This window comes from Nesoenas mayeri (genome assembly GCF_963082525.1).
Source record: "Nesoenas mayeri genome assembly, chromosome: 19".
Taxonomy (NCBI): Eukaryota; Metazoa; Chordata; class Aves; order Columbiformes; family Columbidae; genus Nesoenas; species Nesoenas mayeri.
In genome coordinates this window covers 441,425-466,034 of record NC_137568.1, presented here as the reverse complement: position 1 = coordinate 466,034, position 24,610 = coordinate 441,425, and the positions used below count along the sequence as shown (strand labels likewise).

At 49.0% G+C, this 24,610-nt stretch overlaps 1 protein-coding gene across 1 annotated transcript in view; it reads left to right on the top strand.

Moving 5' to 3' along the window:
• The window catches only part of MAP2K4 (mitogen-activated protein kinase kinase 4), a 99,994-nt gene that overhangs the window by 5,552 nt on the left and 69,832 nt on the right, over positions 1-24,610 (top strand). The gene's annotated exons all lie outside the window — the stretch shown is intronic.

The following is a 24,610-nucleotide window of genomic DNA, read 5'->3' as shown; positions in this document are numbered from 1 at the left end:
TTTAATATGAGTTGGGTCGGTTTCTGGTTGTTGGTTGCTGGCAGAGGAGCCCTCCAACAGTCTCCCCGTGCCGTCACTGTGCTGCTCCCTTGGCCAGTGTCTTCAGTAATGCGAATCCTGTGCCGTGTTACTCAAGTCTGCTGGTGTTCCCTGCAAAGGCCTCTTGTTTGCCTTCTAGATCCTCAGATTTCTTTTTATGTTGCAGGCTTGTTTGATAGCAGCACAAATGTGTGAGCAGTGGGTTAATGATTGTTGAGCACTGAAAAATTTATTCCTTCTACAAAGGTGTGTTGCTATACCTAGATTAGTTAATGTGCGGTATTTAACTCATGCTAAATCCCTGGTGAGAGACGCTTCACCTGTCTTTCTTCACTTCAACCTGTAGGTAGGTTGAATGCCGTATCTCTGCTGGGCTTTGACAGGGGAGCAGTTAATGTGTGTTCGTTCTCCCTTCGTACGCACATGCGACTCTCTGGTGACGATGGCACTTCTGTTGGGAGGGTGTCTGACACGAGAGCTCTGAGCTTCACCTCTCTCGGTAGGCAACTGGCTTGGATGCTTAGGGTGGCTGTTAAAACACCAAAATATTTGATTATCAAAATCAGTGACAGAGTACTCTAAGTTATTCTGAAGGTGCCTAGGGGTGAAGTCACTGGAAAGCACAAAATTGCAGGGGAGGTGTGTTTCGTCTCCTCCTCCTGGGTCAGGGCTGCAGGAAGGATTTGCACAGCCTTGGAGCCCTCTTTGGTTTGCACTTGAGATTCTTCTAATTGTCTGAACAGGACAAAGTGATTTTCACTGTGACTCTGCGCCCCGTTTTCTATCCTCACTTGACCTCCTTGGACGATTGCTGAGTTGTTGGACAAGTTATCTCTGTTATGAGTCTCTTGCTGGGGCTTAGTAGGTGGGCTTGTATAAACCGTGTGTAAGATGCCTGGAAAGCTGCTACTGCAGGTGGCACCATGGATGGCAGCCTCTGGAAGGGCTGTTCCTGTGTCATGAGCTTTGTCATGGCTGTGAGTGCTGGTACGGATGTACCGTGAACATACATGTACCTTTAACAAATAGGTACCTTTAACATACATATACCTTTAACGTAACCCTTCTGTTCTTGTAGGCATCTCCCTTGTTGAGGCCGTGTCCGTCCCCTCGCCCTGTGACCCGTCCCAGCCCAGCTGTTCCCCCGAGGGGCAGAGCTCTCCGAGTTGGGTGCTGCTGGGGGATGGGATGATGCAGCTAGGGTGGCAGGAGGGGGAACCCCCTTCCCAGGGGCATGTGGAGAACAGACTGGCTTTGCTCCCTGTCTCATCAAACCACTGGGTTTATGCTTATCCTAAATCCTGTGCCCACTAAGCTAATCTAAGCCTAATCAGTTGCTAGCACTGGGAAGCAGGTCCTCTCGCAAACTCCTGTCGGGCACTGAACCCGTGCTGGTGTCTGAAGCCGGAGCGGCCCAACGGCTCTTGGTGCCGGCAGGACAGAGCTCGCTGAGCTGCGGGACAGCCCGGGCTCTCCCAGGACACTCTGCTGCCAGGATCATTCGGGTGGCCTCCCCAGCCGCTGCCTTTGGCACGTCACTGGTGGGGGCATTGGGCTTGATTAGTTCCTCCATCTCCTATTTTTCTGTGTGTTGTTCTTTTTCTTCTTTTTTTTTTTGTGTCTTTCATTTGTGTGTGTATCTTTGCGTGTCAGGGATTAAGCAAATTTCCGCAGTTGGATTGTGCTGGCCAGTAACAAGTGTAAGAAATCAGCACTCTGGGGTATGATAATCTTCTGAATTAGAAGAGCACCATAATGGAGCTAATGAGCTTCCTGCCTGCTTGTAATGCCAGTGTTTTTACTTCTTAGTAAGTGTGCCTGACTGGATTGGTCTTCTTTCCAAGTCACTTCTTGAAGTGTAAGGAACAGACAGACTGCAGGAAGATGTGCAGTGGGGCAGACTTGAACTAATTCGTGTGATTTGATATGGTAAACAGGGAGCACCCAGAGGATGGGAAGGATTCATTTTAAAAGGATGGAAAAGAAGATGGATAAACGTTGGCAGCCAAATACATTTGGAGATGACAGTAATGGAGGAAGGGAGAATTGAGAACTTACTCGGTGTTGGAGTGTACCTTGGCCTCAGCAACAAAGCTTCGTGTTGGCCCAAGCATCTGTGGTCAGGAGACGGTGTTCTGGACAGGCTGTGTTGCTGACATGGGTTTTGAACTTTTCACTCTGCTTTATTTCAAGTTAGGTTAAGCTGTCTCTTATGGGCATCTGCAATCTTACTGGGATTCCTTTTGTTTGAGGGCAGGCTTTAGATCTAGAAGATACCCACTGTATGCATTTTTGGTATACTTAGGTAGTCACTGCTTCAAGGTCAGTTCTGCAGTTTGTGCAACTGCAGCGTGTTCGTGCCTCTCCAAGGTAAGGTGGAAAGCTGCAAGCATGACTGTTATCAGATGTCATGGGTTTATTTAAGTTCCTGTGTGCAGAGTCTGAATTTTTGAGAGACCAGACTACCAGTAAGCAAAGGTCCTGGTGGAGATCTCTGCTCTGCCTGTGGGGTGCTGCACAGACCCTGCGCAGGGTGTGGGGACACCTTGGCCTGGGTTTGCCTGAGGACTGCATGTGGTACTGCAAAGCATCTTCCACAATGTGTGACCATGATTCCTCGGGCCGTAACCCTCCGTGAAGGGATCCGTGCTATTGCTGTTTGTGAGGCAGTGCAACACGGTGTTGTCAAGCATCCACGTACCATCTCCCGGTTCTGCTCTCAGATGTGCTAAACTGCTGTTCATGTGAACACGTGCAATAACTTTGTGCTTTGCAGTGTACAGCCCGGGAGCATCAAGGGAGACGGAGAGTATGTATATCGCACAAATTGCGTATTTATTAGCTGCTAAATTGATTTCCTCTCCTGCAAATCAAAGCCTTTGTATTTGCAGAGTGAGCCCTCCAGGAAGCAAAACTGATCCTGGAGTGAACAAATAGTCCAAGTGCCAAGACCTAGTCTGTGTTTTGAATAATTAATCTGATCTTTCTGAGGTGCCCCAGGAGATGCCCTCTGGTGCAAGGGACAGCCGTGGGGAGCAGACAGAGCTGGGCCCAAAGGAAGTCAGTCTTTCTAGCAGTTTTTGTCTTGGCTGTGCTTTGCTTTGTTGTTTTTTTTTTTTTTCTGTGTGGGTTTCATGGTTTGCTTTGGACCTGATTCTCCGAAGTGACTCTCTGAACTGAATTAGCTGTTGCTTTGCTTTTGGACTGGAGAGCAAAGTGCACTTGGATGAGGTTTGTGGAAAGAGATAAAACAGTTTCCTTTAAAAACACATGGCTGTGTTGCTTTGATCTGGGAGGGGTTATGGACTAAGATAAAAGATCGCATTTGGAAATACCTGCTAGGGAGCGATGGGACCATGTCTGACTTTTCCTGTAAGGACCAGTTTCCCTTCTGATCAGTGTCGGTTCAGGACCTCGTTTCCTGGAAACCTCTCCCTGCCTTTGATGTCCTCTTTCCTCCTGTCCCACTCAAACGTGGATGGGCAGAGGGTAGGATGATCAGAACCACTTTATAGGGCTGGCCAAGACTGGTGGCGCAGAGCTGTGAATGGACACAGGAGTTTTGTACTTTCTTCAAGGTATTTTTTCACCTTGGGGTAGCAGGAACAATCAGTGTGTGGGAACTGGCGTGTTTGGATGTCTGGTTTTAAAGCTGGCTTCGTGACTGATCTGGGGAGAAATAGAGGTCAGCTCTCTCCTTTCTGATCAATGTAGCCCAACTGTTGTAACCAGAAAGTGTGAATGTTTGGTATCTGTATGCAACTGTATGCAAAGGAGTTGTGAATGAGCTTGAGCTTCTGTTGGAAAAAGAAGGGGATGAATGTAGAGGTTTGGAGATGTGCTGCTCTAGGCAGCAGCTTGGCAGTTGAGTTCATGCTGCACCAGGGAAATGCTGAATATCTGAACAAGCTTGCCAGTGTTCTTCTGGAAATGCAAAATTTATTTTAAAATGTGTTTCTAATTCATCTGTTTATATCTGAGAAAAGTTGGAGTAACATCCCAGAGCTCACCTGCCCAGGTGGTTACGCCAGAGTTGTGGCCGAAATACACTTCTGACAGGTTAAGCTTTGCCACTGTGCATCAGCACCAGATACCCTGAGGCTGCAGAACAAGGACTTACTCTGGCCTGTTCTGTGGCCTCATCCTGGCTGATCCTGCCGACCAGGACTGCAGCTGAGCAAACAGGAGCAGGATCTTCTCAGCAAGCGTGGAAGCGGCCAAGGCTGAGATGGGAGCGGTGGGAGCTGGTGTCTGTCTGTATGGCCACGCGGGACGGCTCTGCTGGTTTCCCCGCCAGGGGAACTTTAGTTACTCGCCAGTTCTGTAACTTGAACTGGAAATTCCAAGTCTGATTTGTCAATACGACTGTTTTTTTTTCCTGCCCTACAAAAATAAACTGTAAATGAAGAATGTGTGAATGCAGGGTTTATTCCAGTGACGATATGAAATGTTTTTGGGGCTGGTCATTTGCTTTAATATAGATGGGTCTTAGTCATGACTGGCTTGACCGGGAGCCCGTGACTGAACTGGCAGCAGGGAACCTGCTTCATTGCTGAGCTGCCAAAGGTCTGAGCTGCGTCCTGCTCGTGCCAGGGCCATGCTGCTCTCACAGCACCTGGGACCAAGTCCAGGAGCCACTTGTCCATGGCGCTGTTTCCATTTAGTAAACAGAAGCTTTCTGGGAAGGTTTGTGTTGGGTTTCCCTCTCAAGCCTGATTAATACTCTTGACTTCTTTGGCAGTGAAGCTCAGACTGCCCAGTGTTCATGTCTTCAGAGTAATCCTGTGCTGACATGTCCTGAGTCTGTGAGACCTAAACAAAACACAACAAATGCTCTGTGGTGACGTTCTTCAGCTGCTTCATTGTCCAGACTGTGGAGCAATGCGCAAATGTAGTAATACTGGGGTTAGAATCTCGCTGTCTCTTCAGACATCGTGTTGAAGAGATACCGATTTAGCAACCAATATTGGTTGCTCCATGGCAGCTGAGCTGGTGAGGAAGAGGGTTGAGTTGGCCTTGTCCAAACTGGCAGGAGCTGCTTCTCCTTTCCTGCCCAGCAGAACCATTGACTCCTGTGCCAGAAGAACAAGCGACTGCTCAGTGTTGCTTCCAGAGGAGTCCATGGGATGACTGAGCTGTGTCCTCATTCACCATGGGTTACAACGATCTCTGCATTTGCAGCAATCTCACAGCAATAGTTCCTTCCAAATTTCTACCCATAGTTGAAGGCCGTAAGCTGCCACTGTGATGTGCTGGAGGAAGGGGCTATTCCTGCGTGTTTCGGAAATAGTAACTGTGAACAGAACTTGCAGGTGGTCCTGTGAAGTAGAACCACAGAATGTCCTGAGCTGGAAGGGACCCCCAAGGATCACTGAGTCCAGCTCCTGTCCCTGCACAGGACACCCCACAGGTCACCCCGTGTGTCTGAGGATGTTGTCCAGTCTCTTCTTGAACACTGTCAGGCTGGGGCCGTGACACCTCCCTGGGGAGCCTGTTCAGTGTCCAGCACCTCTGGGTGAAGAACCTTTTCCTCATGTCCCACTGACCCTCCCCTGGCACATCTCCTGCCGTTCCCTGGGCTCTGTCACTGTCCCAGAGCAGAGCTCACCCTGCCCCTCCTGCTCCTGCTGAGGAACCTGCAGCCCATGAGCTCTGCCCTCAGTCTGCTCTGCTCCAGCTGAGCAGACCCAGGGACTTCAGCTTCTCCTCATCCGGCTTCATCTCCAGACCCTTGCCCAACTTGGTGTCCCTCCTCTGGACACTCTCCAGCAGCTTTATCTCCTTTCCTCCTGTGTCCCCAGCCCTGCACACAGTGAATGCTGCAGGTGAGGCCGCCCCAGAGCAGAGCGGGACGATCCCCTCCCTGCCCGGCTCGCCGTGCTGTGCTGGGTGCACCGGGACACAGGTGGCCACCTCAGGACATGGTTGGCAAAGTAATTTTGCCTGGTGCTTCAAAGGAACAAGGTAGCCAGTACACACTAGAAGAGGAGTTCCCTCAGTCCCAAGTGTGGCAGTTACTTTAGATGATGATGAGTTTGATATGCTCTGGTCCACATTAGGACTCAAAGACAAAGACCCTTGGAAATATCTTGACTTTGTCTCTTGAGTTTGCTGATGGCCTTGCATGGGGCAGGAAATGTGGGCAGCAGGACCAGTCTGGTCCATCCAGCTTTCCCCTCCCCTGGGGCATCTACCAGGGCAGCAGTGCCAGAAGCCAACCCAGGCCATGGACAGAGCTAAGTGAGGCACTACTGATACGTGGGTGGCATTAAACAGCTCCTACCTTCTCAGCAAAACATCCTGAGTCTTGCTGTAGTGGAGAAGTTGCATCTCAAACCAAAGTGTGGCAGGTGGATTTTCTGTGGGGTGAGAGTGAAGGCAGGCAGCGAGCAGCATTGGCTCTGGCTGGAGACCAGGTGGCTGTGTGGGAAACTTTCATTTGTGGTGATCTGACACCTTGCGAGAGCCAGGAGGACCCTTTGGTGTTTTTGTGTGGGACAGTCAGATTTTGTATGCAGAACTGGTGCAGGAGTTCCTTTTTTTGGGAGTTTTGAGGAGAACGAGTTAACGGGTGTGAAGGCAAAGAAAGAGCATAGCTGGATCTGTGCTGGGGCTCCTGGCTGATATTTTTGCAGCAGGCTTGTGTTACCCAGCGTGGGGCCGTGGGGATTAGCTGGGCAGACTCCCAGGCTCCTTCTGCGGCGAGCGCTCGCCTGCCCTGCGCAGCCCTGCGGCTTTTTCCCAGGGCTGTCAGAATCCAGTGGGCTTGGGAATTTTTGTTGAGAGACTCTGTGGTGCTTATTTCTTTAGCAGAAACACCTTGTGTTTGCCCCTAGTTACACGACTTCGAAAGAATTAAAAAACTTGTATAACCCCCAGAAGAATTGTCCGGTGTAGTGGCTTATAATAACATGACTGAAAAGGAAAATGAGATGATCAGAAAGAAAAGTAAGAGTAGAGGAAAATGGCATTCACCGTCTTTGACAATCTAAGTGTGCTCAGAGTATCTGTTTGGATTCTAAAACCTGTTTGAAGAACCACAGTGCAGCTGTGTGCGTGTCCCACATCCCAGAGCCCAGGTGAAGTGTTTCAAGGGGACAGACAGATGCAGAGCTGGCTCAGGGGAGCGGGAAGATGTATGTTTCAGGGCAAAACAGTGAACTTGCAAGAAAGCTGAATTGGTTTTGTAGGAGTAGAAGGAGCTCCCCTTGCTGAAAGACATAAGGATTTTTTTATCTTTCTTTTTAATTTTCATGTTTTCCTGCCAGTGACATGGTCCTGCTGGTGACATTAGTAGACTTCTTTGGGCGATTAAAGTTACAGTTTCAGCTTGATTCTTGTCCTCTGAACACGTTGCCAGCCTGCTGCTGCAGCTTTTTGGTTATTTTTTTGTGTTTGTGTGCTACTGTAGAGAGAAAACGAATTAAAACCAAATCACGTTTAGCAGACTGTGTAGGTTGTGGCTCCTGGTGTGAGGGGACACCATGCCTTGTGGGACTCGTGGTGAAGTCTGGAGCTGGCACCGTGTCCCTGGGGAGCACAGGACTGCCGGCCAGGCCGGTGCTGGGCGGGCGCAGAAGACAGCAAGGCTGGATTGTTTTCTTCCTCTTTTTTTTTTTTTTTGTCTCCACAGTGTTGGGTTACATAGTTTTTGTATACTTCTCACTCCTTAGTCAAACTGAGTCGAAAATGTCCCATATTTTTGTATCCGAGGTCATGTGTAGTGCAGCATAAATTGAAATGTGTCTGTAGCACATAGGGTAGTTTCTGAGAGCTAAAACAGTTACTTGTCTGGAGCCTTTAGGCTGGACAATGAGCACAGACCTTTGTGGCGGGTGATGTTTCTCACTCCAGCTGGCTGGTGGTGACGTGCTCATGCTCTTCCCAGCCTGTGCATGTGTCACCGTGTGCTCACCTGCGCTGTGACAGATCCTGCCCAGAAATCTGTCTCTGTGTGGTTCTGAGCAGCGGATGGGGAAGGAAGCACCAGCCAGGTCCCTTCTGTGCATGCCTGTGTAGCTTTCCTTGCCATACGATAAGATGAGGCTCTGGAGAAAGTGGAGAAGATGCTCTGGTACAAAGTGTTACTGCCATCCCATATGGCCATAATGTGTTGTAGAAACTTAATGTGGCTCATGCTGGCTCTGAGGTGACAGTGCTGCTTCAGGTGTAAAAGTCCTAGAAAACATCAGAGGGAATGTTCGTCCCTGTTGGGTTGGTCCGCAGTGGTGGGGAGGGCCGGGGCTGGGCTGGTTCTGCTGGTGCCCGGCAGCCGCTGCCCATCCCCAGCTCCGCAGGGAGATGCCGTTGGCCGGCTCTGCTCCAGGCGCGTCGCTGCAGGGAGCCTGTGCTGCCCGTGGCTGCTGCGGCGTCACATCGCCCGTGAGCAATGCCTGGCTTCCCCTGGCCTTGACTTGTCAGCTTGAAAGGTAAAATGGTCAGAAATAGCAGCTTGCAGCTTCCCGAGAGCACAACGGTGCTGAATTCCCTGTGCACGTGCTTTAGTGCCTGCGCTGCCACAACCTGCTGGGTCACACGTGGCTTTGGGAGCGTTGGCGGGACGTCCTCTGCTTCAGTGAGCTTTGCCGTGGGTCTGCCTGTTACATCAGCCAACAGATCTGTACCCAGGCCTGAAGTGCAGTTACTCCTGTGCTGCTGGGCTGGCTGTGGGCAGGGCCGGGGATGCAGGTTGTGCTGTTGGGCTGCAGAGTCGCAGGTGAGACTGGGTTCGACAGAACCGTTCGTGCGAACCTTGTCAGCTTAAGAGGGTTGATTAATATTTATTGAGGACAATGGCTTGCTTTTGTGTCAGTCTTTTTGCCAGTTCCCGGTTGTCAGGCATATTAAGAAGGCTGTCAATGCTGCTGCAGGGTTTTAGTTACTCCCTTGGCAGTGCTTTCCATCTGAAGCTGGGATCTCCTGTCAGACACAGACAGCCCATGTGTGTTGGAGGGGTTGAAATCTGCTACAAAACAAGAAAAATCCTCAGTAAATGATAGGAAGGAAAAAAAATAGGCTTTGTCATCTGAGAGTTTTGCAAAATAGTGATGTTTTCCACAGCTCAGCAGCTGGGTCTGATGATAGGTAGCCCCTGAAGCAAACTGGTGACTCTTGGAGATAGGAATTTGTTGTTCTCCCATGGCAGGAGTGGACGGGCTCTGGAGCTGCCGTTAGCCGAGCACCAAATAACCAGCGAATCCTTTCTGAACAGCTTGCTTGACTGCGTCGATTATCTGAAAGCGTAGGAAGAACGTGTGAACTGCGTTTCTGGTGGGAGAAGGCTGCGCAGCACGTCTGCTGGCAGCGCAGCGCCGGGGCCGCTGCCCTCAGGAGCAAGCAGGCGCCAAAAACCCGCCAGCGTCACCGTGCGCTTCTGTTGGAATTTTTGAAGTGAAAATTTGTTAGTGTTCGCAGCTTTTGCTGCCGCAGTGCGGCGTGTCCTCTGCGCCCCGGGGGATGGGGTGGGTGATCTCCTGTGACTTTGCAGGGGGGCTGCAGGTCCGAGTGGCGAGCTCCTTGCGGCGCCACCAGCCACCGACCCTACGCAGGGCTCACCAGTCAGGCTGTAAAATACCTTATTAGAATAGCTTGGCCGACTTCTGTGCCTGCAGGGAGGAATACAGGTAGATCAGACCCATGAAGCTAAAAGGCATTAAAAAAACCCTAAAGTAATGCTTTAGCCCCTGCATGCCGGGGCACTGGAGTTTACCTTCAAAAATGGAGAAAATATGTAAGAACGACTGAAAAAAAGGGTGTTGTGCATGGTGTGCTTTTGCTTCTGGGAGCTCCTGAAACGTGCGTAGTGAGATCTGCATCCCCAGGAGGTGCTGTGGTGGAGATGGCAGCGAGCGGCCGCTGCTGTGCGTCTGAGGGGGAGAGCCCGTGGTGGTGTGGTTGCTGGCTGGGGTTAAACCGCGGCAAGACCGCAACCGGTTGAATTAAGAAGGGACCTATTAGTAAAGTACTCAAGAAGATTCTTTTGCCAGAGACAATACCTGATTTCTTCCTAGCAAAAACTTTCCAGCAAAGACAGATTTTGATTATTTTCCATTAAAAATAGTGTTGACAGTTGCATAGTGACAGTGTGTTTGCTTGAGTTACCTCCTAGAGTGTATTTTAATTTTAGTTTTCTCTTTAAACAACATTTTGAAGTGCCAGGAGTGTGTTATCTGACTTTGTACGTGTCGCCTGCAAACATCGCGTTTGTTTTGAAGGAAGAGATGATGGAAGTGTGAATACTCTTACCCATTTAATGGTTTTCTGTTTCACAGGCAAATTTTGTAGGTCATGTTTACCAGCTGTTAAGGAGAATGAGAAGAGCTATTGTTTTTTAGTAGTTCATTGTTCCAAGGCCGCAGTTGAAGCTCAGTATCTGCTGGCGGTGGAGCCGGTGGTGGGTGCAGCGGGCAGGATGGGTCGCGCTGGCCCGGGCACCGGGCGGCACGGACCTCTTGCCCTCTGCCTGTAAGGGATGGTCTCTGCTCTGGATCCACTGCTTTGCCGGAGGAACACCATCCAGCTTCAATCTGAAGGTGTTGTTCTGTGCTGAGAAGGGAACAAGCCATTGTGGTTCTCCGTGAAGGGAGAGGAAAGGTGTGCGGTGAGGGGGAGGCTTTGCAGATCCTCTCTTGTAAGTGAATCTAACTGGGATGTCTGAATTTCTCTTGTAAGCTGTCGAGAAGTGGCAGGATTTGATCCGACTCTCTACGGCTCCTTCACGGAAAAGCAGCAGCAGGTTTCTGAGTTCAGGATGCAGGTTTGTCTCACTGAGCAGTCTGAGGGGGCTGCGACTGTCAGCGAGGCACCAGGCCTCTGGGTTTTCTGTTGAGCTGTAGCTGAGAGACCATGACAGGTAAGCAGTCGGTTTATTATTATAATAAAATATGAAATGAGGGGGAAGGGTGGCGATGCAACCGGCTTGCTGCTTGTCTGAAAAAGCAGTTTTTTGCTAGTGGTGTCTGCTGTGCCTGCTGGGGTGCAGCTCCATGAGGGAGCTGAACACAGCACTGAACCTCCCTGGGGCTGAAATCCCCTTCCCTTTCCTGGGGCCCCTCTTGCCCCCTGGCTGTGGGTGTAGCTGGGCTCCTGTCCCAGGGAAGGGCTGTTCCCAGGGGAGTTTCTTTCCCATTTATTTTTTGCTGACAAGTCTGTACAGCAGAAAGGAAAGGGTCAGGGCCTGTTCTTTCTTTCGGACTTCTTTGTCGTTTCCTTCAGGGTTGCAAAAGTCAAAACTGTTTGAAGTACCTTTTTGAGACTTGGATAATAAGATCACTTCCCAGTGTAATTTCATTTCTTCTCCTAAGCAGCTCTGCAGCGTTCAAGGAAAGCCATGAACAAGCGTATTTTTGTAGGACAGCTGTTTCAGTGCTTTGACTACTGCATCAGAGCTTGTTTGTAAGTACTGTGCGTGTGTGCAGTGACCCTTTTTGGAGTGCCCACTGTTGTATTTCTGTGGCAGCAGGAGTTACGCTTTCTTTAGGCTTCACTTCAGCTACTTTCTCTGGTTTTGTTTTTGATAGTGAATCAACTTTGTGTGGCTTTTCATGCTCTGGAGCTTGCTAATCTTTCTGTTCCGTTATTTACCACATCATGTGTTGGGTAGAAAGTGCACCTCAAGGGACACATGAGACTGAAACATGGACTAAACCGTCGTGTTGCAGAACAGCAACAGGAGCGTGCCCGTGGCACAGCTTACTGCCCGTCCTGTGCCTCACAGGTGACACTTCGGGGGTCTAGTGGGTGCTACATGTTTTATTCAGGAGTGTTCTGAATAGAAGAGGAGGGTAATGTGCTCCTGAGAACTTGGAGGAGGATAAAGGAGAGGACCTGGCACGGGACACATGAGCGCCACTGGCCCTAAACTCGGCTTTAATCATCTTAGTGGCAGGTTTTTATATAAACTGTGAATGAAGAAAGATACAGCTTTAACAGAGACATTTGTCATAAGATATTCCTAATGCATATTTTCTTTACTAGTATGGATCAGAACAGACTTTTTGGGATACTGACATGTTTTTTTAAGATCAATAATTTTCTCTTATACTATTAATTGTAACATATAGGACACCAGAAGTTAATGTACATATGATTTTTCTTGTTTTGTAACTGATACGTTAAACTAAAGCTGTGATGTTCCAAAAGAAAAAAAACCAAACCTGCTTTATGCTTTTAATTACTGGTGAAATTACTGTACTGGATCTTCCTGGCGGAATAAATTTGGGCAGAATAAGAAATGGGAGCAGTCCAACAATCATATATGAGGAAGTAAAAACAAAAATTAAAGAAAAATTACGAACTCAAAGGAAGGTCTTATCTAATGAGCTTAATAAACAGCAGTAAAACTGACTTGTTTGAATGTGGTATCCTTTCCGTTTCAGACATGTATTTCATATTTTGGGGGAGAGTTGCCTGCTTTAACAAGACCTTTTTTGCTAAACTGACCTTATTAAATTTTGAGACTGTTTATAAACAAAATAACACACTTTTTGGAACTTTTTTTTTTTCCAAGTAAGGAATTTGGATTACAGTACTGTCTGCTGTAGCCCAGGAAAAAGAACAAAGTGGATAAATTGAGACCTGGTGAAGTTTCAAAGTGCTTTGGACATTTGACTATGAGACAATGTGAATATTTGAATATGTGGGACAGTTTGGTATTGTTCACTGTGCCTGCTGATGCAAGATTTGATACTCAGCAGGTTAAAGTATCACAGGATCCCAGGCTGGTTGGGCTGAAGGGCCCTCTGCAGATCCCCCAGTGCAGCCCCTGCTCACGCAGGGTCACAGAGCAGATCACACAGGTGGGCCCAGGGGGTTTGAATGTCTCAGAGCAGGAGACTCCACACCCGCTCTGGGCAGCCTGGGCCGGGCTTGGCACCTCCCAGCAAACAAGTGTCTGCTCATGTGCACATGGAGCCTCCTGTGCTTCAGTCTGTAAGTAGCAAGGAAGTAGGTTAAAAACCAACAACAATCAACCAAAACCTGAAACCAAAAACAGGGACAAAAAGGCAAAACAACCCAAAGGGCAGTGGTGTTTTGCACAGTGGGTGGTTAAGCTGTGGAGGCTGGGACACAGTGATGTGGGTGTTAACGGTCACAGGTAGTGAAGAGGAGCCAGGACCAGTTCTGGGAGGGACTGGCCCAGTGCTGGTATGTCCAGGGAGCCTCGTCCTCAAGCACTGAGGCAGGTTTCAGTAGAGAGAGCGATGACCAGAATGGCCATGACTTGCATAAGTAAATGTTAATTCTTACAGGCGCTGGCTGCTTCTTATGAGAGTGTACAAAAGAAAGGATGAAAATCAGAGTGGATCCGCACCGCCAGACAGTCCCCTGCTCCTCCCAGGAGTGTAAGAAACCTGATTGTACTAGGGGGAGATGAATGATAGTTTGATCCTACTTGGCATCATTCATGGTCATGGGACTTTTAGGTAAATACAAATTTGAGAGAGTGTGTGGCCATGGCTTGTGCCCCCCGTTCTGGATTTATGAAACACCTGGGAAGTGTTTCCCTATGGCAGAGGGAAGCCACGGGCAGTGTTCCTCCCTTTGTGCAGGCTTGTGTATCCTTGGGGCACAACCTGGACTGATGGACAGGGGAAAAATTCAGCAGACAGAGGCAAGGGTAGGTCTGGCTGTGGCAGTTTCCCTTTATTTTAGAGCGATGCGGTGCCAGAAGCTGCAGGCACACAACACCTGGGCAGCCAAACATGGCGGGGCGAGACTGCTGTGACAGTCCTGCACCTCCACTCACAAGTGCACTTGAGCATCTCTTACTGGAGGGAGCTGTGACTTGTGGGATAAGTGCTCCAGAGCTGTTTTGTTTCTCCAGGGATGCTGAACTCCTGCATCTCTGAAGCAGCTGGAGCTCTGGGCACTGAGCAGCAGTTCAGGCACCCCTGCAGCACCTGCTGCCCGCGGGGTCTGTGGGACAAAGTAACATCGCCCATTGTGAGACCGGCTGGGGAACGGTGGCTGTGTCAGTGAGGTCTTGAGATGAGCTGCACAGGGTGCGTTTCCATGTTCAGGCTGAGCAAATCGCGTAGGGACGAGCTTTCAAGGCCATGGGCTGTGTGGTCCCCACGAGGAGTTCAGCACTGGGGAAATGCGAAGGAAAAAAACATAAGAAACAACGATCTCGGGTGCGTGGCAAAGTGAAACTTCTCACAGAGGCAGCTGGTTTGGTGGGTCACAGCCATCTGTTTGTGCACCTGATGTAATGCTCCAGTTCCAGGGTGGCTGGAAAGCAGTGGCGTTGCTGAAGGCGGCAGTGTCGCTTTTCCCACCCTTCCCTGCTCCAGCTCATGGTGCAGGGAGGGGGTCAGGGACACGTCTGGGTTAAAACTGAACCAGGGCAAAAAGTCAGGGTCGAGCAGCTGTGGGCAGAGTCAGGACGCTGCTTCTGGGGGTAACCCGGCTGTGCAGCAGCTGGGATCCCGTTGTGCAGGTCTTCCTTGGGTGGGATGGTACATGCTGAGCACAGGGACACCCGAGTCCGAGGGTCAAAGACTGCAGATAATGCTATTGTTTTAAGTATGATGTATTTACATGGTATTAAAAATCATTTTTTTACAGTAATAAAAAGATGTAGTAGTAAAAAGGCAACTTGTAATTGGAGTTCCTGCACTGGAGAAGGAATGGGTTTGTGTGTCAAGGAGCAGAATGGTTTCAAGTGGGTGGTAGGAGGAGACCAGAGCTCTTGACAGAAGTTACACCTCAGACTGCGGTTCATATGCTGGAGCCAAGATGTGCAGAGGCTTGGTTTTGTCCCAGCTAGAAACACTGGGGTTTTACTCATCTGGAACCACGCAGGAAAGGGAAACCACAAAACCATCAGCTTCCAGCTTGGCAGGTTAGTGTGATGCAGCTCTTTATTGCTTTATACTTTCTGCACAGTGTTTGATCTCACTAGGAGTGGCTATGTTAAGATCAGTACTTATATTTTGTTATATCCTCTTAGATCCATCCCCTCTACACTAAACAGATGTGAGTTCTTTGTTTAGAACTGCACCAGGTGATTCCCCCAAGCCACAGTCTGTGGTGCTCGTTGCTGCAGGTCCCTTGGCCGTTGGTTTGCAGTCAGAGTTGGTTGTGTGAAGCTCTCCAGTCCTTTGAGAAGAAACTTAAATGTTGTAACACTTCCATCTGTATTATCTTTGCTAACAAAAATGAAGATTTCTGCCACATAGGTAAATATCCCCGAAAAATAGGAGAATGGCCAGCTGTTGGCCTGTTAGAGGCCGTCTGGGTGATCTGCTGAGATCAGCATGTTACTGATTCATATTGAAGGCTTCAGAAGAAAACATAAAGCTTGAATTTTTGTCAGCACAGAAGATGTTAATACATTTTTCTCTATGAAAAATGTGAAACCAAAAGCTGATTTTTGCAGTCTGGTGGTCTTGTGTTTAGTAGGGCATCTGAGTGTCCATCAAAAGTGCATTTTTGGTACTGAGAAATAACCGGCCTTACAGATGTGTTTGACTGTTCTGCTGGAGTCTGGAAGCTCACAGGAGGCTCGCAGCTTGCTTTTCCTGAAAGGTGGCAGATGGCAGTGGGGTGAGCAAAGGGCTAGAAACCTCTGCGTGGCCGCCCTTAGAAGAAAGGCAAGAGGCGAGACAGGGCGACGTGTACAGGAAGAGTCATCAGACGCTTCCCGCCTTTCAGTTGGCATCTTGGGGAACATTTTGCTTAAATGAGTCCAGATTTGCTCTGCTGACCCCACCTTAGACACCGGTGAGTCGCTGCCCCTGGACCTCTCTTCTGTCACCAGCAGTTACACGTAGGAAATGCAGAGCTGCTGTGTCAGGAGATGCCTCCTGGCTTGGTGGCCGACAGCGTTCCTCGTCCTTCCCTGCAGACATCAGGGCAGCGGTTCCCAAATCCCAGCGCTGCTCCTTGCTCTCAGCAGGATCACCTTGTGGTCTCTTGGTCTACAGAATTAAAAAGCCCAATATACTAACGGAAAGGAGGGCAAAATTGGTTGTTTCTCCCTGAATAATTGTGCTTAGAAAGGGAGGAAGCCCCTGCTCCCGCTGCTCCGTGGCGGTGGGGCGCTGGGTCCGGGCTGTTGGTTGCAGTTGGGCATTCAGCTGTGGTTGACTTTGGCACTTTTCTGCCATAGGGGAGCTGGGGATGATGGAAACGTGCTTGTTGCTTTATCCAAAGAAACGAAATCCTTTCCGTTGACCTTAAGCAAAGGCCTCAAGGGCAGATGTTTTTCCCTTGCCTTTAGTCTAGGCCCCTAAAATTGAAAAAAACCCAAACAGAAAAACCCAACCAACCAAAGCAAACAAACTCCCACAACAAACAGAAACAAAACCACAAACCAAGCCCCCCCAAGAAAACACAAACCACCGAACCCCTCCCTGGTCGTTCTCCTTCCTGTAGATTTTATAATTCTTGCTGTGCTGTTTCATAATGAAAAAGTACTTGGCACATCTCTTTACGTAATTTGTTATTGTTTGACATCAGGAAGGGCTCCAGGTGCCTCGCAGTGTGTTTCCCAGGGCAGTGTCACCGTTTCCTTCTGAGAACTGCTCCGGTACAGTCTCTGCAGGCTTGTCCTGCGGGTGCCTCAGGCACAGGCAGCGTGAACACTTGGCAGTGTTTTCACTTGATACAAAGCGCTGCTTCAAGAGCAGCCCCGTGTCCACAGAGCTCAGCGCTGGCAGCACCTGCTCCGTGCGGGCTGGTTGAAGGTGCCTGGGACAGCTGGACCCTCCAGTTCTCTGTTGGTGTTTCACCAGACTGGGTGTTTGACTGTGACTGAAGGGTCTGGAGATGAAGCCGGATGAGGAGAAGCTGAAGTCCCTGGGTCTGCTCAGCTGGAGCAGAGCAGACTGAGGGCAGAGCTCATGGGCTGCAGGTTCCTCAGGAGGAGCAGGAGGGGCAGGGTGAGCTCTGCTCTGGGACAGTGACAGAGCCCAGGGAATTGCAGCAGATGTGCCGGGGAGGGGTAGTGGGACATGAGGAAAAGGTTCTTCACCCAGAGGTGCTGGACACTGAACAGGCTCCCCAGGGAGGTGTCACGGCCCCAGCCTGACAGTGTTCAAGAAGAGACTGGACAACATCCTCAGACACACGGGGTGACCTGTGGGGTGTCCTGTGCAGGGACAGGAGCTGGACTCAATGAATCTTGGGGGTCCCTTCCAGCTCAGGACGCTCTGTGGTTCTATCCCACGTTCAATTATGCTTTCCAGCAAGAAACTGCGTGAGCTGTGGGTTGGAGCGGAGCTGCCATCGCACCCGAGAGCTCTGGCCAGAGCTGCCGGCACAGCCTGGCGTGAGCAGGGCTCTGCTTCCCTGTGCTGTTGCGTTCAGCACATAGTACTTACCAAGGCGCAGCTTTAAGCTCTCTTACCACAGCTGATCTGCTCCCAAGACTTGGGTAGTTTTAACTCTGTTCAAGGTTATTCATACAAATGCTATCTCGGTGCAGGGTAGCATCAGGGGTAATAAATGCTAAAGGTTAGTGGTGGATTTTGGAGGTTTTGGAGACTTCATTCCCAGGTCTTTGCTGCAGGGAGTTTCCAGTCTGAGGGAGCTAATCTTAATCTGATTGCAAATTCTTGCACTTGAAGCCTCACCTACTTTAGCCAGGCTCTGTAGTGAAGGTATTTATAGAAGCTGTTGAAAGTGCTGTTGGATGTAGCATAAATCATGTATTGCAGGTTGCAGAGGTGCGGGGAGCAGCTGTGCAACGTGAGCCACCTCCCCGCCTTCAGTCACCCAGACGTCTCGCTGACATTAGTAACGGCCAGTAACCCTTCCAGAGCCCTGCCTGGCACCGGCTTCTGTGGGGTTTTTGTGCTTTTGAAGTGGAAGCACATTTGGGACTATAGGTGAATTACGGATAAATATTCTTTCTAATGAGATGACTTCTAAAAATGAGCACGCTTAGAACATTCCTGCAGTGCAAATATCATCATCTTGGATTTGAAAGCTGACTCTTGGATTATCCCAAATTGAAGGTTTCATTGAAGGGCAGAAAATGTCAGTAACAGGCAGATGTACTGAAAATACTTGCACTCTTGAAAGTGAGTTTCTGTAGCTATGCTTCTAAAAAGGAATAACTTAACCCCCAAGCCTCTTCTTGCATTCAGACTCCCCAGATTGTGCTCTTCCTGGTTTGTTTTAAATTAGACTAGTTTTTTCTTGAAAAATGCTTTTTCTTGAGGGCAAGGCTGGAACCTGCTGTGCTCAGACGGGCTGCGCTGACGCTGGAGCTGGAGCGTGTCTTAGCAGCGGAGCTGTACTGTGGGCAGGCTGCGGGTGGAGGGACGCAGCGCTGTGCTGGCAGCAGAGACACCGAGCTGCGAGTCCTGCCTGTGTTTGGGACGTGCGTTGCTCTGCTGTCTCTACATCAAAGCAAGTGTTTTGTTAGCAGATAAGATCTAACCATTTGGATGGTAAAAGCTGTTGGAAAAGCAGAGAGATCTGTGTGGATTTTGTGTGTTGTGTTTGGTTTTTTCCCCGTCTCAGGTGAGAGTTTGCAGTAGCTTTGCTTTGAGATGCCCTGGAAGAGGTCAGACCTATAGTTTTCTCTTAAGAAGATAATATCAAACATTCAACTTGCTTTTCCAAACAGAAGCAGATCACCCAAGCCGTCTGGCTCCCCGATATCCCTTGCTCCCCGTTTTCTCTGTCTTCTTGTTGATGTGTTTTATTTTTACAAGGGAGAGGTAAAAAGGTTGCACAGTTCATTGCAAATTCTTCGGTCATCCCGCTTTTTGCTACAAAAACTCATTTTGCCGTGGTTGTATTTCTTTTTTTTCTGATTATGCTTGAGAAAGGAAATAGAGCACAGACACAGTTCTTGGTGTATTGCCGCTCCACAAGCAGCACAGAAACTTCAGCATCCGACCAGAGACAATATTCACCTTTGCACTATGGTGCTCGCACTGTGACAACAAGAGGTTGATATTTCAGATTGGAACCGAGTAGAAGGCATTTTGGCAAGACAGAAACCTTGGAAAAAAATCCATTAAGCTACTTCCATTTTGAAAATCTTACTGCTTGCAAAGTGAGTGCTTTCTTACATGTAGCCAGAACATTGTCAGCAGCATTGCTGAGGTCTGGTGTTCAGGGATGGGGGTGAGGAAATTCTAGGAAGAAATTAGGATTGCTTTCTTCAACGGGAGGTGGCTCAGAGGTTTGGAGAAATCCCAGATGGCCAGGCAAAGTAAAAATAGTAATACAGAAAATAGTGAGCACTTTGGACTGCGCGTTATCTGCTAGATAGTTTTTTCTTCTTGCGTGTGGACTGGTTGCCTGTGGTTGTGATAAAGGGATTTCAACAAGAGTGGTGAGAACCTAATTGCAGAGCCAAGTGCTTGGATTAATCCTAGTGATGGATAGCAGCACATAAGTAATTATATACTTAACCATCCATTCACCAGCACAGCAAGACACAAATGTGTGTGGTGAACCTGAATCCTTCATCCATGGCCGTGGTGCAGGGCCGCAGTGGGACTTGGCAAAGCTTCCCAGGTGCTTCTCACTGCATCACTTCTGCCTGCGGCGCGTGGAGCGGCGGGGGATGCGTGTGGAGCGGCGCATGGAGCAGCGGGGGATGCACGTGGAGCAGCAGGGGATGCGCGTGGAGCAGCGAGGAATGTGTGTGAAGCGCCAGGAGACACGAGTGGAGCGCCGGGGCTGCGCATGGAGCAGCGGGATCATGTCCTCCCCTCCGCAGGGCCGGGAAACTGCCCGTTGCTCAAACAACAGCATGCTTTCAGAAATGGGGTTCAGAACAAGAATACCACCATTTTAAGGCTGCAGTGATTTGAAATAAGGATGGCCAGAAGATCAACTGATTAACTTCCTTATGGCTAGAAGATTAACTGATTTATAACCAGAAAGCTATTTCAGCTGTTTTTCTCTTCTCTGAGAACAGATTAATTTAGGATACAATCCTGTTTAAATTCCCTCAAAACATAAGCAGATACTCCCCTTACCACTTCAGCTCATCCAAAACCAGTCTTCAAAAAGGGGAAGAAGAAGGAGTGGGTTGCAAACTGGCTTAAGGAGAGAAGCCAGAGAGTGGCAGTCAATGGTGCGGAGTCCAGCTGGAGGCCAGTATCCAGTGCAGTGCCTCAGGGGTCTGTACTGGGGCCAGTATTATTCAATATATTCATTAACGATTTAGACGAGGGAATAGAGTGCACTATCAGCAGGTTTGCTGATGACACCAAGCTGGGAGGAGTGGCTGACACGCCAGAAGGCTGTGCTGCCATCCAGAGACCTGGACAGGCTGGAGAGCTGGGCGGGGAGTAACCTGATGAAATTTAACAAGGGAAAGTGCAGAGTCCTGCATCTGGGCAGGAACAGCCCCAGGTTCCAGTATAGGTTGGGAAATTACATATTAGAGAGCAGTGTAGGGAAAAGGGACCTGGGGGTCCTGGTGGACAGCAGGATGACCATGAGCCAGCACTGGGCCCTTGTGGCCAGGAAGGCCAATGGCATCCTGGGGTGTATTAGAAGGGGGGTGGTTAGTAGATCAAGAGAGGTCCTCCTGCCCCTCTACTCCACCCTGGTGAGACCACATCTGGAATGTTGTGTCCAGTTCTGGGCCCCTCAGTTCCAGAAGGACAGGGAACTGCTGGAGAGGGTCCAGCATAGGGCAACAAAGATGATTAAGGGAGTGGAGCATCTCCCTTATGAAGAAAGGCTGAGGGAGCTGGGTCTCTTTAGTTTGGAGAAGAGGAGACTGAGGGGTGACCTTATTAATGTTTATAAATATATTAAGGGTGAGTGCCATGAGGATGGAGCCAGGCTCTTCTCGGTGGCAAACAATGATAGGACAAGGGGTAATGGGATCAAGCTGGAACACAAGAGGTTCCACTTAAATTTGAGAAGAAACTTCTTTGCAGTAAGGGTGACAGAGCACTGGCCCAGGCTGCCCAGGGGGGTTGTGGAGTCTCCTTCTCTGCAGACATTCCAACCCGCCTGGACACCTTCCTGTGTAACCTCATCTGGATGTTCCTGCTCCAGCAGGGGGATTGGACTAGATGATCTTCTGAGCTCCCTTCCAATCCCAAACATACTGTGTGATACTCTGTGTGTGTGTGTGTGAAAACCAAGGCTGTCCTGGATTCAAATATAGTCTGAGCTTAGTGTAACCATGAACACACAGCTGAGAAAATCCACTAGCCAAAGTGGGAATACCCTGAGTCAAGAAACTTCATAGTTTCAGGTCTGGTTCTGAGGATTAACCTAATTTATGAAAAAATAATATAGTTCAAAGTTAGTTTTGGTTTAATCCAAATCATTACTTCTCCAGTAATCTTTACTTTTACAGTTCTTGGAAAAGTAGATGTTATAGTGGTCAGTGATTAGAATTATGTATTAGGATAACAAAACCTTTAAAGGGCATTTAATTTATAGAAGGTGACTGTTTCTGCAGCACACTTTAGGACAGTTTTGAACACACAGCTTTGGTGGTAGGAGCGTTACTGAATTTCAGAAGCTACATTAACCCTGGGCTGCTTTATTCTGGTGGAACAGGGTGGTCTGAATTAAATCTGTGTGCAGCAAAATCGCCACCAAAACTCTGACATCTGGAGAGGCCCTTCTGCTTCCAGTTAGTTTCGGATGGTGTTTTCACAAGGAACGGGGATGTGGAGCTGTCAAAAGTCTTATTTTGGGATGAAACTCAAGACCGGTAGAGTACACAGCTCAAGTGCTTGATTTTTGGAAGCTTGCTCTGGCTTCCGTCAGACCTCCAGTTCCTGTTGGTCTGTTGGTTAATTTACCGTGTGTCTCCATGTGCCTTGTGCCAGATGGAAACTCCCGGCGTTTCTCAGGGTGCCAATTTGTCCCCGGCCATTTTTCCTCGTTCATCGCCTGAGCAAAGCAAAGTGTTCTGTTTGCTTCCCAGGGGCAGGTCATGCATCTGTATTTGTTGGATTTGTAGAAAATGTAGTTCTAGATGGTGGATTGACATAATTGAAACTTACTGAGGTAGAAATCACGAGGCCGACGTTTAACAGTGAATAAAAACATGTTCTGTCACAGTGTGAAAAGAGGAGGAAACGATGTTTGAAGTTTGCAAGTAGTAAGAGTAAGAGCAGGTTTTGAGAGAGGAGTTCGTAGTTAATTGTGTTGTTTTCACTGTTGAGCCACTTCAAAGAGAAACCTCTTCTAAGTTGTACCACCCTTGCTGTTGGAAAGGAAAGACCGCACCACTCTGTATTATTGCCCTTGAAGGAGGAGCAGTGAATAAAACAAAACTACGAGAAGGATGAATGCTGTAAACCCCGACCAGTGGGAGAGCACAGCGTGCGCTGCCATAACAGGCGGTGAGCGAGGGGCTGTGTGGCTGTTGGGTTTGACCCTAGCTGGACACGTAACCATGGCAGCCGCTCGCTCGCCCCCTCCCCAGGTAAGGGAGAAACTTGGATCGAGATCAACACTGTTTAATGAAATAAGAAAATACTAATACACCACTGGTAAATATATATATATATATATATATATATATATATGAAAAATAGAATATCACATAAAACATACTCAGTGCAATTTCTCATGAACAGCCCAGGCAGCAGCACCTGGTCCCAAACCAGGTGAATTGCGGAGAGAGAAGAGAGAAAAAGGCAGAAGGGCCCAGAGGCCTCTGCAAAGGGCAGGATGGGGAAAGGCTGAACTAAAGACAACCCCAAACAGGACTGCCCTGAACGGCTCTCTCTCCTGGCTCCAACAGAGAGAAGAGACCAGAAGGTCCTGACTCTCCTTAAATATGAAGCCTGACACTAATGGGATGGAATATTGTTATTGGTCAGTCTGGATATCAGTCAAGGTCTGTCCCATCCCTGTCCCCTTCTTAGCTGCCCCACACCTGTGAGCAGAGCTCAGAAAAAGTCTTTGGCTTCCAGACCAGAGCAATTAAAAACTTTAACTCTGTCCTGGAGTGTTATCCCTTGTTCTCAAACAATGACGGTGCTGGCTACAAAGAAGAAAGGTTTCTAACTGATGAAGAAGCTAACTCATTTTCAGTCAAACCAGCAGAGACTGGCATCTGCCGGCTCCTGCCCAGCTCCAGCGCCCGGCTGGGGAGGCTCCGGGTGCCACGTGGCGCTGGAAGGTGTCACCATCCCCGGGCCCTTGGCAGCCACGGGCTCAGTTGGGTTTGCTGTGTGAGAGGGGAGATGCTGGGGGGTGCAGGTCAGCAGGGGCGTCCGGGCTGGTCAGGGCGTGTTCGTGTGGCTGTGTGTGACATGTCGTGCACTCGCAGGACGTGCCATGTTTCCTGCCAGGAACCCTCAGGTTTCTCGGTGGTGACGGACGTGCTTTGGAAGCGCCTTGCAGGACTTCTCAAGAGACTGATGCGAGATACCGGCTGCTCCGTGTCTCTGTTGGCTAACCGTATCATTAGCAATAGCTTAAAATAGATTTTTACAGTGAGGGTGGTGAGACACTGGAACAGATTCCCCATCATAGGCAGTGCTCAAAGTCAGGCTGGATGAGCCTTTGAGCAACCCAATGTAGTTGAAGATGTCCCTGCCTGTGGACTAGATGGTCTTTGAATGTCCCTTCCAACCCAAACCATTCTGTGATTCTGCGAATATTGGTCGTGCAAACATCTAGTCTTTCAGAACATTGTAGGTGATTGACATCAAAGATGTGGAGGGGTGATAGGTTCTGGAGCAAGTGACAGACTCTCATTTTGGCTTTGCCACCTTTTTGGATTTGTTCAACTCCTCCTTTGTTTCTGGGTCATATATAAGGGCAAACTGATCTCTTCGGCTTCTTTTAAGTGATTCCTCTGCAGTTCATTGAGCACATGTGCTGCTGGAGCCTGAGCTCAGAAACTCTTCTTTCTGTTGCCCACCCAACAGCCGGCCCTTCCTCCTCTGCACGGTGTGTAACGCTGGTACAGGTGCTGTGGGTCAGGAAAGAGGGAACTGATGTGAGGACATGCCATGAGTGGAGGGACAAGTACTGAAATGAGAATGAAATGTTGCTGTTACCTGGTGCCCTTTGAAACATGGCATCGTTGCTGCGTCGGTGCCCGTGTCCTGTGGTCTGTGTGCGCTTCCCATCACACTGCCCGCTCTGCGAGAGCGCGGATTGGCAAAGCCCAAGCAGGAGAGGAGACTTGCTTATCCTCATGGTAGTGCTATGTGTATAAATGAGTGCTTTGTGTCATCTTGCACAAAGTGAGTATTTTTTGCATACATGTAAGTATTAATAATCTAAATAAGATACTCCTCATCCTACAGAGCACTGGACGGCAGCAGTGGAGGGCATGGACAGAGGTTGCTCAGAGTTTAGAGATACCAGGCCATTTTGCTGAGCCTGGGGAGGGACCCTACGGCTCCAATTAGGTGCCTTTCAGGAGAAAAAATGATGTGTGATAAACATCTGGAAAATTGTCTTTATAGGAAAAAGATTAAAGAAAGATTTGAAAATACTAGCGTTGTTCAAGGTTGGAACCTCATGCTTAAAAGTCAGTTTGTCAAACAAGTTGGTTAATGGATATTTTGGGCATTCTTTGCTAAACTATGTTGTTTCTTTATTTTTTTTTCTGTAAGATAAACTTAAGAGGATGCTACTAAAGGGAGAGCATCCCACTGAG